General features: G+C 44.2%; 2 non-coding genes across 2 annotated transcripts; both read left to right on the plus strand.

Moving 5' to 3' along the window:
- The first annotated feature begins 2,498 nt into the window (after positions 1-2,498).
- LOC143266311 (small subunit ribosomal RNA) lies at positions 2,499-4,431 on the plus strand. The gene has a single exon (XR_013041341.1). It is a non-coding gene; the product is annotated as a small subunit ribosomal RNA (ribosomal RNA).
- A 1,969-nt stretch (positions 4,432-6,400) lies between these two features.
- On the plus strand, positions 6,401-6,555 carry LOC143266310 (5.8S ribosomal RNA). The gene has a single exon (XR_013041340.1). It is a non-coding gene; the product is annotated as a 5.8S ribosomal RNA (ribosomal RNA).
- The last annotated feature ends 2,349 nt before the right edge of the window (positions 6,556-8,904 follow it).

Consider the following 8,904-nt stretch of genomic DNA (forward strand, 5'->3'; position numbering starts at 1 on the left):
ACACTCTATGGTTACATTCATATCTCATATTCTATGGCTGCATACGTGTCTTATATTCTATGGTTACATTCATATCTTATATTCTATGTCAACGTCGGAGGCCGGACGTCACACGGACTCGGCACCGAACCGACTATGCGGAGAGATTTTTGCTCAATTTTTTGAAAAAATATAAATATTTTCTCGACTTTTGTGTTATTTGGACGTATATTGTTGTTTGTTACTCGTTTATTACGTTAGAAATTCGTTTGGTATTTATTTTAGCGGAAAAAAGAAAAAAAATTTTTTTTCGATTAATTTTGTTATTAAATTTCGTAAAATAATTGTTAAAACATCGTCCGTATACTTTTTAGCGTGTTTGACAACTTTTTGAAAAGTCGATTTTTTCGCACTAAGTTTTACCGTACTTTCGAATTGGCACGTTCGGATCGCGCGTTAGCATCGTAAGCGCCCGTGCGCAACGGCCGGCGTCGCCGACCATCCGGCCGGTCGTTCGGTACCTATAAGGAGACGTTCGGTCCGATCGTACCAGACGGAACAGAGTCGGGCGCGTGGCTATTCTATGACCTTGGTTGAGAACTAGTCCACCGCTCCTCGTGCGTAACTTCGTGTTGCCTCGACTGTTCGTGTTCTCGGTATCGATGCAGGATTTTCTCCACACTGCATTGTCGCGTGTCGGCGTCTAAGACCAAATGGCACATATGCGACGAACCTTTAACATGAGGCTGGTGACTCGTATGCACTTTGGTGTGTACGTTGTACTGACTCAAGCGGCACAGGCTACTAAAAATAAAAGGGATAGAAAAAAACCGACCGTTCTAAAACGGGCCAAAAAAGGTTTTATAAAATTATTTTAAAAATGAATTAGATAGTGGTGTTGAACGAACTTGTTCGTTACAACGCCTTCAGTCGAGAGGCTAAAAAATTTTGAAATGGAACATTTATTCCGAAATTCAGAAATGATATTACGTCCCCTTAATGTTTTGTGCGTCTCGAACGCCTAAATATTTTCTCGATGCGCGAGAAAACTTCTTCTTCGCGGAGAGTTTTTCGGTACGATGAAGTAAAATATTAAGTAAATGCTTCACTATGCGTACAGCGCAGAGATATTGAGACGAAATAATATGTAACTATGACTCGTAAAAACGGTTTCTGAAATGGAAACTTCTTCCAAAGTGAAGAGTTTTCGGTACGCGTGATTTCTCGATATTACATCGAGTTTTCGCTTATACGTACAAAAAATATTATTATGGTGTATCGTAACTATGACACGAAATTCTGAGAGAGAGAAAATAAAAATTTGGGTGGATTTGTAAGAATCGATGTGCCCAGCGCGAGCTAAAATTCTCTGTGTACGTGCTTGCTCCGATTCGTTTTTTTCGAACAGCATGTCCGTTGTACGCGCTACCACGGTACGTTCAGCACGCCACTGTACGCGCTAACCTTTATCGGTGTGTCTTAAATAAAATACCAAAGAGAGTGAATGGAGAGAATAGAGAGAGTTTGGAGGAACAACAATTTTAATATGATTGAAACACATGAGAGAAGAACCAAATAAGAAAGGAACGTTTAAGCTGATATTGGTTCATTGCAAAAAATGGTATTTATGAAAAAGGCGAAAGAACCCCGATATTGTGAAGGTTCAATACGAGCGTGTGTGGTTTACGTGCTTGTACCGTTTCGATGCAAAGCGTGAAATGAAAAGCGGTGTTACGTGCTTCCAAAACTTTTCAACGAGAAATCTTTCTGGCACGAAAGGATTTGCATTTTTACGCGCTTTATCGATACAAAATAAGAGATGAGACCCCCGTGGAGGAACGAAACGTTTATATCGACACGGTTTCGATTCGTTTCGACGAACAGCATGTCCGCTGTACGCGCCATAGCGTATTGTCCAGCGTGCTCCGCTATACGCGCTATTTCGGTGTTGTGTCGTTAAACGAAATATTGTATATCAAAGACTTATATAACTTCACGTAATATAAATAATGTTACGAACCACGAAAGGAAAGGGGCAAAAAGAGAGCTGCAAATTGGTTCGTGTACAAAAAGTTGTACAAAAATAATCATAAAAGAAGAGGGAACGTTTAAGCTGAAAAACTGAAATAAACGAACACAACGTCCAGCGTGCTTGTTACGCGCTTACACCGAAAGGGGATCGATTAATTCGTTCCGAGCGTGTGCGGTTTACGCGCTTCTTACGTTTCGACGACCGGCGTGAAAGCGGTGTTGTACGTGCTTTCAAAACTTTCTTGAACCGGAGAATATTATTCTTCGGCATTACTACGTCGATATGCGTTTCTTCGAATCTCCGGCATTGAGGTGTGTGGAGGATTCGTAATAAAATCGAAACGAGAGAGAGAGAAAAGGAGGAGGAGGAATTGTGGGTCCTAACGTCGATCGGTCGTTGTTAAATTGTAAAGGCGCCGTCGAACGTAGAAAGACCCAATTTGATGTTAAATAAAATTGGCTTAAGAAATTGAAATAATTCTTTAAGCTCCCTGGTTGATCCTGCCAGTAGTCATATGCTTGTCTCAAAGATTAAGCCATGCATGTCTAAGTACATTCCGAATTAAGGTGAAACCGCGAATGGCTCATTAAATCAGTTTTGGTTTCTTAGATCGTACAACAATTTACTTGGATAACTGTGGTAATTCTAGAGCTAATACATGCAAACCAGAATTCCACCCAGAGATGGGAGGAATGCTTTTATTAGATCAAAACCAATCGATGCGGCGGACGGTTCGTCCGTCTTCCCATCGTCGGCTATGATGACTCTGAATAACTTTGTGCTGATCGTACGGTCTTCTAGCACAGACGACGGATCTTTCAAATGTCTGCCTTATCAACTGTCGATGGTAGGTTCTACGCCTACCATGGTTGTAACGGGTAACGGGGAATCAGGGTTCGATTCCGGAGAGGGAGCCTGAGAAACGGCTACCACATCCAAGGAAGGCAGCAGGCGCGCAAATTACCCACTCCCGGCACGGGGAGGTAGTGACGAAAAATAACGATACGGGACTCATCCGAGGCCCCGTAATCGGAATGAGTACACTTTAAATCCTTTAACGAGGATCCATTGGAGGGCAAGTCTGGTGCCAGCAGCCGCGGTAACTCCAGCTCCAATAGCGTATATTAAAGTTGTTGCGGTTAAAAAGCTCGTAGTTGAATCTGTGTGTCGCAGTGTCGGTTCACCGCTCGCGGTGTTTAACTGGCATTATGCGATACGTCCTACCGGTGGGTTTAGCTTCTCCTCGGAGTTGCGGCCCAAGTTAAATATCCCATCGCGGTGCTCTTCGCTGAGTGTCGAGGTGGGCCGGTACGTTTACTTTGAACAAATTAGAGTGCTTAAAGCAGGCTATCTTCGCCTGAATATTCTGTGCATGGAATAATGGAATAGGACCTCGGTTCCATTTTGTTGGTTTTCGGAACCCCGAGGTAATGATTAATAGGGACAGATGAGGGCATTCGTATTGCGACGTTAGAGGTGAAATTCTTGAATCGTCGCAAGACGGACAGAAGCGAAAGCATTTGCCAAAAATGTTTTCATTAATGAAGAACGAAAGTTAGAGGTTCGAAGGCGATCAGATACCGCCCTAGTTCTAACCATAAACGATGCCAGCTAGCGATCCGCCGAAGTTCCTCCGATGACTCGGCGGGCAGCTTCCGGGAAACCAAAGTTTTTGGGTTCCGGGGGAAGTATGGTTGCAAAGCTGAAACTTAAAGGAATTGACGGAAGGGCACCACCAGGAGTGGAGCCTGCGGCTTAATTTGACTCAACACGGGAAACCTCACCAGGCCCGGACACCGGAAGGATTGACAGATTGATAGCTCTTTCTTGATTCGGTGGGTAGTGGTGCATGGCCGTTCTTAGTTGGTGGAGCGATTTGTCTGGTTAATTCCGATAACGAACGAGACTCTAGCCTGTTAAATAGACGTAAATTATGGTATCTCGAAGGCCCCCGGCTTCGGTCGGTGTGGTTTTTACTACCAACGTACAAACAAATCTTCTTAGAGGGACAAGCGGCTTCTAGTCGCACGAGATTGAGCAATAACAGCTCTGTGATGCCCTTAGATGTTCTGGGCCGCACGCGCGCTGCACTGAAGGAATCAACGCGTTTTCACTGGCCGAAAGGTCCGGGTAACCCGCTGAACCTCCTTCGTGCTAGGGATTGGGGCTTGAAATTATTCCCCATGAACGAGGAATTCCCAGTAAACGCGAGTCATAAGCTCGCGTTGATTACGTCCCTGCCCTTTGTACACACCGCCCGTCGCTACTACCGATTGAATGATTTAGTGAGGTCTTCGGACTGGTGCGCGGCAATGTCTAGGCATTGCCGATGATACCGGAAAGATGACCAAACTTGATTATTTAGAGGAAGTAAAAGTCGTAACAAGGTTTCCGTAGGTGAACCTGCGGAAGGATCATTAACGAAAGTTTTAAACAAACTTACAAAGTTTGAAAGAGAGAAAACTCTATCACTACGTGAGCTCTTGACATTAAAACACATGATACACAAAGACACGAAACACATGATAATAATATATACAGTACGTGCCAAAGAAAAACTTGACAAAATCTATGACTCTCAATATGAATACACGCAAAAACTGTGAAAAGCAGCCAAAAGTATATGACTATAACACATGATACGCAAAAATGAGGATGAAAAGTGCAGCTCCTCGCGTATAATAAACAAATAATAAATATATTGGCCGTACACAACAAAAATGCGTATAAACGAGCCACGATAGATGATTGAGAGAGAAAGGGAGAGAAATATTTGGAGGTAGTAGCAAACAAACGAAAGAAAAAACAGATACCAAAAATGTTAAATGACAATTCGTAGTTACGGCAGTCGTGATGCGGAGAGATATTACGGTTACGTATAGGAGGTCGCTTTGGTTCTCATCGTCGATACTCCCGTCCGTATTCCGTATCCGCCGGCGCGTTTCGTACGAACAAGCGCTAACGTTAAATAAAGTTAAAAAATGAGAGAGCAACGCCGTTTCATGTCGAACGCTGTAAATAGAAAGAACGAAAGTTTACCGACGAAAGAAAATCGAGAGTTTCCTCTCTATCTTCTCGGCTCTTCTTTCCGTAGCGTATAAGAAAGGTTTCGACTCTCCCGGGACGTCGTTTACTTCTTATTAACGGGTACCGCACGATCCTTCGATAAATACAAAAAATCGTCGTAACAAGAATGTTCAACTTGAACACGAAGGAAAATCCGAACATTCTCATATAAAAATATATCTATACATAAATGAATCTGTCGCGAATTTTACCGGCAGAAGGTTCGTTATGTAAAATGGATCGTATACATGGTGTACCCGTTCGTTGCGACGTCTGAGTTAAAAGGAGGAGAGAATCGAAATTGTTAAATAGATACGCGCCAGGAAAGCGAGAGATTTCGGAGAAGTATGAAGAGGTGAAGGTTATAAGAATCTCGAAATATTCTTATCGGACTTTCCTTTCTATAATTTTTATTCTTGATTCGTGTTGCGTACTCTCTCGACCCCGTGTGAAAACACGAGAGAGAATATAAGGAAATATTTTGGGACGTTTGGTAACGAAATGCATGGGTTTGCGAAAAAAAATTGTTAAATTTCTTGTTTTTTTTCTCGCCCGCTTCGTGAGAGACTTTCATTTTATTTTCTTTCTCTCTATAAATTTTGTCTTTGGACAAAGGAAACACCCCCTTTTAGCCTCTCTCTATTTCGTGTTAAACGAGAAACTAAATTTAGAGTGTGACACGGAGGCTTTCACGCGGGGGGTGTCCGGGTAACCGATGGAAATCGAACCACGAAACCGCTTCGACGAACGAAGTCGCAACTTCACGAGAGTCCGCCTGCTTACGACGGACGATATGGTAACGTATCGCTTTACGGACCGGCTGAGAAGCGAAAACGATAGCGTAGTCTCCTTCGTTGGTAGACCGATCTGACGCCGGCCATGGAGTCCGTATCGAATCTCGCGATACCGCCAAGACGTCCAATATATGTAAGCAGCGAACATGAGACTCTGTGTTACGCGCGACAGCGCGTTTCGTATTTTACGCGGTTTTTGAATGACTTTACCACCCGGAACGGACTGAAAACTCGCCGCACGAAGAGAAATGCGCCACAGAGCGTTGTTTCATCGGCGGTTTTGTAGTTTTATACGGTCCTTTACCCGTCCATGGACGTTATCGTGTCGTCTTAATCATCAATCAGCTCGGGTAAATCTGTGAACAGAGCTATGACGGGACGACGTCCGAATACCGATACTCGATCTTGCGCTTGGATTGGAGTTAGTATTCTATGGACAATCGAACGAATTTATAAACCAGGTTAAATCACGTACATACTGGTTTTCAGACGCTGAGTTGTTAAATATGAACAAAAATTTTTATACGATTACCCTGAACGGTGGATCACTTGGCTCGTGGGTCGATGAAGAACGCAGCTAATTGCGCGTCAACGTGTGAACTGCAGGACACATGAACATCGACATTTCGAACGCACATTGCGGTCCACGGATACAATTCCTGGACCACGCCTGGCTGAGGGTCGTTTATATAACTAAAGACTGCTTGCGTTTGCCTTTAGCAGCAAAAGGTTTTCTCTTCATTGTTAAATTTTTTTCGGTCCCGCTCGTCGTTCGACTAGATAAAACGAAACTGTTAAACGCCGAAAAGTCGAGCGTTTCGGAGCGGGATCCGATGGTCGAACGCGAGAGAGAGAACAACTTGCGAAATTGGCGAAAACGTACGAGCGATGGTTGGACATTTCGTCGGCGTTTGACGCGGAGAATGTTAAATGGAACGTTCGTGTCTCGCCCTCTCTTTGCTAGTGTTCATTTTTTTCACAGGCGACAGAAGAACATTTTCGTATATCTCGCAATTCCTAGTTTTAGGATCTTCTCGGCGGAATGCGCTTACCTCGGCTTGCGTGAGTCGTGGTTTCTAGTTAAACCCCTAAAAGAGACCATATACGACCGCCCGTGAAAGAGCGCTCCCGAGTCGAAAACACCTAACTACAGAAGGATATTTAGACGAGAGAGAAAATGATTCTTCGCCCTGCGAGAGAATTGTTAGACACCAATTGAAGGAAGCAAGCCGAGAGTAGAGCGTGTTTACGACGTTTCTCCGCGCTCCCGACGTTGTCTGAAATGATTGTCGAATTTTTTTCTCGACGGTGCGAAAGTTTGTACAACGAGGAGAAAAGTTAAAAATAAACGTGCGATGGAAGCTCTTTCACGGTTAAATTATTACGAGATCGTAGCTTCGCCACGTTTTTTTAACATTTACAAGCGCAGATCGCTTCGTTGTCGTTGATTAGAAGCGGAAGACCGCGCGATCCCAATACGGGTTCCGGTCGTCCAGTCCTCGAAGTGCATAATTGTGCCGGACGGACGTTGAAAAACCCGGACCGATCGAACGATAAACGCTTATTTGGTGATCGTCTTGCGAGAGTCTCCCTCTTCATTGTTGTTCGTGTGTTAAATTTCTTTTATCAAACAACGGTCGAACGCAAATGAACAATGACATTTACACCGAAGATCGATCTCGAAACGCTTTTGTTCCTCCTTTTGTGCGCTCGTGGTTTCATCGAACGATATATACACGACGAAGGTGTACCACGCACGTTAAAAATGGGATTTTTTTTTCCTTTAACCCTTTCTTCTCTGGACCATGATAAGTCACCGATGGTTTACTTGGCTGTCTCTGGCATTCTCGCCCATTTCTGGGATTTTGCGTCGGAACGTGACAGCAAAAGAAAAAAACGTATCGGACGATGCGTCTTTACGGTTTATCGACCGTCGAGTGTATATTCGAACGTAAATATGTAACGGTATATGTGTATCCTTTAGGGGACAAAAGAAACATGAAACGATCGTGTGCGAGAGCGCGCCGAGGGTAAGAAGAAAAGGTCCGACCTTTATCTCCTCGTTGTCGTAGTCTCTCCTCGTCGTTTGTTTTAACGCGCCCTGGATAGATGAAAAGATATATCCGATTATATATATACATATATACTCCGACGCGAGTCGAGAACAACCGGACGTCGTCGTCGTCGTTTTTTTTTTGTCGTTGTTCCGCCTGCCCGAACATGCGGCGTTTTAAGTGCCTTTTTTCTTTTGTCGAACAAAAGAGAGAGGAGACACCGAGCTTTCATTTTGGCTCGTACGTACCTTCGAGTAGTCGACGATCGTGTTGATCCGAAAAGAGAAAAATAGTTGGTTATCGAACGATACAAGGAAAAAATCGAACGATATAATCCCTGTATGCGTTGGTATTAATATACCTTTCGTATTACGTGTCGAAACCCCGAAAAGAGCGTACAGTTTGCGTGTATAACTTTGAAAAGAAATAATAAAATTTCGACGACCTCAGAGCAGGCGAGATTACCCGCTGAATTTAAGCATATTAACAAGCGGAGGAAAAGAAACTAACAAGGATTTCCTTAGTAGCGGCGAGCGAACAGGAATGAGCCCAGCACTGAATCCCGCGGTTAACGCCGCTGGGAAATGTAGTGTTCAGGAGGATCCGTTTATCCCGAGACATCGAATCGCGTCCAAGTCCATCTTGAATGGGGCCACTTACCCATAGAGGGTGCCAGGCCCGTAGCGGCCGGTACGCGTCTCGGGTGGATCTCTCCTTAGAGTCGGGTTGCTTGAGAGTGCAGCCCTAAGTGGGTGGTAAACTCCATCTAAGGCTAAATATGACCACGAGACCGATAGCGAACAAGTACCGTGAGGGAAAGTTGAAAAGAACATTGAAGAGAGAGTTCAAGAGTACGTGAAACCGTTCAGGGGTAAACCCGAGAAACCCAAAAGATCGGATGGGTAGATTCATCGTCAACGAAGCTGGCTCCCGTGTTGGTGCGATAGTGCCCCGGATGGTCCCGTTACGGCGGGTTTCC

Source organism: Megachile rotundata, unplaced genomic scaffold (assembly GCF_050947335.1).
Source record: "Megachile rotundata isolate GNS110a unplaced genomic scaffold, iyMegRotu1 scaffold0190, whole genome shotgun sequence".
NCBI lineage: Eukaryota > Metazoa > Arthropoda > Insecta > Hymenoptera > Megachilidae > Megachile > Megachile rotundata.